This window comes from Lynx rufus, unplaced genomic scaffold (genome assembly GCF_022079265.1).
Source record: "Lynx rufus isolate CCGP_SWC_20201006 ecotype Redwood Valley unplaced genomic scaffold, mLynRuf1.p SCAF_10, whole genome shotgun sequence".
Lineage (NCBI taxonomy): Eukaryota > Metazoa > Chordata > Mammalia > Carnivora > Felidae > Lynx > Lynx rufus.
In genome coordinates, this window is record NW_025814824.1 from 46,430,067 (window position 1) to 46,436,066 (window position 6,000).

The 6,000-nt window shown below is 43.3% G+C and overlaps 1 long non-coding RNA gene across 2 annotated transcripts in view; it reads left to right on the forward strand.

Annotated features, from left to right (window-relative positions):
* Nucleotides 1-5,102, forward strand: part of LOC124501076 (uncharacterized) — a 52,931-nt gene extending 47,829 nt beyond the window's left edge. Inside the window, exons 8-9 of one of the 2 annotated variants that reach the window (XR_006959697.1) lie at nucleotides 2,186-2,342; nucleotides 2,674-5,102. This is a non-coding gene — a long non-coding RNA (uncharacterized LOC124501076). The remainder of the gene's footprint in view (nucleotides 1-2,185; nucleotides 2,343-2,673) is intronic. The other variant, XR_006959700.1, reaches the window with a different exon arrangement.
* Nucleotides 5,103-6,000: the final 898 nt, after the last annotated feature.

The window sequence follows — 6,000 nt, forward strand, 5'->3', positions numbered from 1 at the left end:
GCTCGAACCCACGAACCGTGAGATCGTGACCTGAGTCGAAGTCGGACGCTTAACCGACTGAGCCACCCAGGTGCCCCAACTAATTCCCTGTTTTAAAACCTTTGTATTGGTGCTCCGGGTGGCTCAGTCAGTTGAGTGTCCAACTTCAGCTCAGGTCATGACCTTATGCTCGTGAGTTCAAGCCCCATGTCAGGCTCGTTGCTGTCTGTGCAGAGCCTGCTTTGGATCTTCCGTCCCCCCTCTCTCTGCCCCTCCCTCACTCCCACTCTGTCTCTCAAAAATAAATGTAAAAGTATTTAAAAAAATTGTGTATTTTGAAATATTACAGTGGTTTCTGTTTGCCTGGCCAGAATTTGATTGTGTGCGTTTGTGTCTCTAAACTATGGAGTGGATAGACAGACAATTGGGAGTTCCAAAGGCTGGGGACAAATAGAATGACCTCCGATCTGCTCTGGCAAACTCCTAGCTGTATCAGAGGATTGTTACAGAAGACACCGTCTTGACCAAGAAGCTCTCGGAAGAACATGTCTGAATTTCATGTAATCCGTGATAAGAACATTCCTTCATGCATGGAAGTGTGAGTTCAGGGAGAGGCACTGGATGATCTGAGTCTTCAAAGTAAATGCAAAAGACCGCACAGAGGAATCAGATTTTCATACTGTAACCTATTTTCTCTAAGTTAAGTGGTAAAAAAAAAAAAAGAATCGTTTGCAATTTGATTCCTTTCACTGGAGACACCGAGAGGTCTGCCGTCTCGTGCCAATCCCCTTCTTACCTTCAGAGAGCTTAAGATGAGGGGGTGCGTCAGATTTGATGCCCCCCCCACCCCAAATTACCCAGGTTTTCTTCTTTACTCAAATGTCAGTGAATGCTTTCAAGTGTTTTCTAAAGAAACAAATTACCTATTTATTGAAATGAGTTAACGGTAGCTTGCTGACAAACAGCATTTAATTTTCAGGAGCAGCTGTCAGACTTTTAAAACATTAAAAGCTCATCAAAAACATTTCAGGAAGTACAGCCAAAACCTTATACGTGACTTTCTAAAATCTGTTATGCTCGGATGCATTCAAGATAATTAACTGGTGTAGTGGTTTTCATATCCCGGGTAAAGGTTGTTGGTTTTTGTTGTTGTTGTTTTTGTTGTTGTTGTGTTACTCCTGTTTTTTTTTTTTTATTAAGTTAATGGGTTTCAGAAGTTTTCATGTGCTTTTATATACCCACTTCAAGTTCCACAAATGGATGTAACATGAAGCAATAAAATGACCATATTCCACTGAAGACCTATGATCTGTCCAAAGGTGATGAAACCTTGTTTCATGTTGGATGGTGGGGAGCACACTTATTTATACCTCTCCTTGAGCTGGCATTCTCCTTCACCCCAGTGTCCTCCAAACTTGTTCTCATATAGAGCCCTTCTAGGCCTCACCAGATGAAATGACCAAAAGGCCCAGGTGGGAGAAACAAAAGTCCCCTAAATGCCAAACAGTTGAGAATGGAACCTAGAATTCCAGCTGGATCCCCATTTTCTGAAATGTATTTCGTGTAATCTTGTCCCATAATTACTCGATGAAAATAAGATTTCCACAGCCAACCCACTGGGGGCATCAGGCATGTGATGACTCTCCCTCAAGGATTTAGCACATCAAGTGTATGTTAAAGACTCTGAGAAGTCCTGCAGTAAAGAAACCAATTTAGCTTTGTGAGAGGAAGTAAGTTCCACAGTTATGTGACTACAGAGCATCTTTTTCCTTTTGTGTTTTATATGGCACAACAGTCCAAAATAATTTTCCTCGGAATGCGTTTTCGGGTTACTGTGTGTAAATGAAAGAAGGAAGATGAAGACATTTCTTCAGCCAAAGAGTGAAGGCTGGAGAAAGATTAGATGCAGTCATATTTACTTTCTGAAAAATATAAGGCGTCTCATATCCATGAAGACTTTCTGTCGAAAAGGACAGAAAAACGTTCAAAGTAGCTTAGAGTAAAAAAGGGAATTTAGTATTTGACAATACTGATAAGTCCACGGTAGACTTGGCCAGACACTGCTAAATTTAGGGACCGAGCAATGTTTTACTCCACCTCCAGTGCTAACATTATCCTCAGAGTCCTTGTATAGTCTCTGAAAGCCCATCCTCTCTATGTGTGGTGGCATGATAGTTATAGAATCTCCAACCATTCCTGTTTTCAGGATAGAATCAATGGGAAAGAGACCCCTTCTTTGGTAAAACTAGCAAATGGGGATCCAGCTGGAGACCCAGATGGAGATCCCTTCGGGTCAAATGAATTCTGAATGGAGGCAGCGAGGACCTTGAAAGGAGACCGAGGACTGTTGTCAGAAGAAGAAGGTATGGGTGGGGCACCTGGATGGCTCTGTCAGTTAGGCATCCGACTCATGATTTTGGCTCAGGTCATGATCTCACGGTTTGTGAGTTCGAGCCCTACTTGGGGCTCGCTGCTGTCAGCATAGAGCCTGCTTTGGATCCTCTGTCCCTCTCTCTCCCTGTCCCCCCCCCCCCCCCCGACACTTGCACTCTCTCTTTCTCTCAAAAATAAATAAACATTAACAACATTTTTTTTAAAGGAAGAAGGAATGGATGCCAGGGAAGGCAGACAATCAAAATGTCGGAACAGTAACCTAAGGCATCTGCCTGATCTATTTTTCTATTGCACGAATAGGAGAAAACAACCCTTAGGACATGCTCTATGTGTGCTTACTTGAGCGACAGGAGAAGGGGAGAAGCTTGGAGTGTTGACTGGATTGCTGTACTGCACTGGAGCCAATCGGAGAGATTTCGGTCAGAAGCAATCACCGATGGGAAGGAAAGGAAAGCAGGAGCTCTTAGAAGAAAAGAACGTGTATGATGATTGAACTGCCTTGGAATGGAAATGTGCCCCAAGTAGTTTGCACTGGCCGGAGCTCCCAGAGTCAAGGAAAGAAGAAGCTGAAGAAGATAGAGACGGAAAGAATGAAGCCATGACTGGCCCTCACTGAGTCTCATTTTTTTGGTCTTTATCTTTTCTCCTCATCCCAGAGTCTCTTTCCTTACAATCTCCCGTCACTTAGAGGGTTACCCGGTTCTTCTCTTTGCCAGTCCTTCCTTCCCTTTGAGATCTCTGAGAATCTCCGTTTCTCCAAGTGATCACACAGCCCCTGACCTCTGTGGCTTGGATCTAGGAGTCTCCTTATATCTGGTGCCCGATGACAGGTAGAATGTAAATGATTATTGTAAGGAGGGAAGATACTGTCCTTGCAATCCAAAGTGGCACTCCCTTTCCCCTCCCTCACCCACGTCAATACTTTATGTGTATTGAAGTTCAGTGTGTGTGTGTGTGTGTGTGTGTGTGTGAATTTTGATGCTCTTATGAATTGTTGCCCAAAGTACCTCACAGACTTGTTCCTCACACCCCTCCAGCTTCCTTTCTCGCCACTCTCTGACTTTCACCTTATGCTCCATCAATGCAAATCTCCTGCAGCTCCCCATGCATTCTTAAACTGCGTGCCATTGACCTGGTTTGGGTTCCCTAGAAACTGCCCACTGTGTGGATTCTGTGCCAGGGATTTATGGAGGGAATGCTCACAGGAGAAGCCTGAAACAGAGCAAGGGAAGCAGGACGGGACAGGGAAATATGCCAGGCAAAGACATGAGTTCAGCTGATCCTATAGGGAGCTCTGGAGCATGAATTATACCACAGAGTTTTCTCTTTTGAGATAGGGGAACCGGCCTTTTATATCTCCAAGTCTGTCCATCATTGATTGTTGGCCTCTTTTGGAAAGGGCACAGTCTCCCAGGCATTCCCAGGCAGGTCACCTCCCTTAGTCTGGAGCAATTCTCAGAAGAGCACAGCTGTGAGCTGCTAACAACCAATGCTCAAACAGCTGGGAGATTGACTACAACTGTTCTGAGTGTTTGCTCACATAATTCACTCCCTGAAAAATCACCAGCCCCTCTTCTTGCTCTACTGCCTGAAAACTTGCCTTATTGCAGCGGGTTTCAAACCTTACTGCACACCAGAATCATCTTGAGGGCTTGTTCAAACTCAGATTGTGGACCCCCACCCTCAGAGATTCCGACTCAGCCACTCTGGGCTGGAGTCCAATCATTTATATTTTCAACAAGTTCCAGGGCCATGTTGACGCTACAGGTCCGAAGCCCGCACTTTCTGAGGACCGCTGGTTTACTAAATTCTCTCCATCCCTCAGAATTCAACTGAGCTATCATTTCCTTTAGGAAATCTTTCTATCCATTTGTATTCCCATTACCCATCTCTATCTTGGACGACTACCCTCTTTGCTTCAGTAACACCCTATGCAGTGATCACCTTGTATTGGAACCATACATAGGAGAGTCTCTGCTCCAGGTGGCAGGTGGAGGGAGATGAGGAGACCACCAGCAGAGCGAAGGATGATACGTGTTCAGGCTTCCAAAGAAGAGCTTTGAATGGTTTTCCCATAAAAATAAATTGTCTTGTTATCTTGTAAATTCTTGAAGACAGCACTCTGTCTTACTCACCTTAATATGCCTGGCTCGTAGAACCTCACCTGATGCCTGGCAGGAGCCCAACACAGGTTTGTTGAACTGAACAACATCAGTCTTGGTTAGGGTTGGTTTCACGGGAAAATAGGCTTCACTTACACAAGTTAAATACTCACATAAATTAAAATATATTTAACTTAGGGGGAACACATCAATTTGCAAATAAACTTTTGGAAAATAATTTATTTTGAGTTGAGGTTTGTGTTCTCTAGTCCACCATGTCTATCTATAAACGTGTGTAGAGAGGCATTAACCTGACTTTTCATACACGCACGAATGAGTCACTTTCAAAACTAAGCACCATTTCTGGTCCAACACTTACTTAATTCATGAACCTGTAATTTGCTTTTGGAAAAATCATCTCATAAAATGATGATGGCTTGAGGTTTGAGAAGTCTGGCACAGAGCTCGAAAAAAAGTAAATTTTGTGCAACACTGCAAAGAACAAAATGTGAGTAGCGTTCAGGGTCGGTAGCTGTTAAATGCAAGCATTCAGTGTAATAGACAGTCTCCCTTTATTTTTAATTTTTTCTTAATGCTTCTTTATTTTTGAGAGAGAGAGAGAGAGAAAGAGAGAGAACGAGTTGGGGAGGGGCAAAGAGAGAGGGAGACAGGGAATTTGAAGCAGGCTTCAGGCTCTGAGCTGTCAGCACAGAGCCCGATGTGAGGCTCGAACTCGGGAACTGAGATCATGACCTGGGCTGAAGTCAGAGGCTTAACCGACTGAGCCACCCAGATGCCCCAGACAGTCTTCTTTTGGAAAACACAGGCCAGTGACAGAAGATAACAAATAGATGCCGTTCTTACTAAAAGTAGGAGTGTTTTCTCCAGAAGAAACATAATAATTGGGGAAAAAATTAGCAAAGGGTGATTTTGGAAGAGTGGGTACGGGGTATATGATGTAATGGCTGTTCAGGTATAAATCCATCAAAGCTGTTGACACAGCTCTCTTATTAGCTAATATTTAAAATGTCGTTTTAAGGAAATGTTGCATCTATAAAGTACCAGAGGCAAGAGGGTCTGGAGTGGTTGCCATTAAACCTTTTTGCTAATTGAACACGCCAGCTACTGCTCCAACATCAGTCTGCGGCCTCACCTGACAGGCCGAGCAGCCTGAGCTAACCGAACGTTTAGAATTAATGTGTTTACTTTAAGAAACACAAAGTCTGATTCAATCAGCATCCGAAGTCATGGAGGCTCGAGAGTTTAATGCTGGAGGTTTTTCTCTCTTTTCTTTTCTCTTTTTTTAAATTATACTCCAGTGTTTACAGAACTTAAATTAATGATGGAAAGATGTATTTTTTTTTCTTGTCTTGGAGGCTGAAAACATAAAAAAATTGGATTAAAATTATGGAGCTACTCTGACATGATATATTAAGAGCTCTGAATGATGCCTAGGGATGTAGAAGAGGAGAAAAACACTTGAGTAAGTAAACAGAGTTTATGAGACTTGTTTATGCCAGGAAAG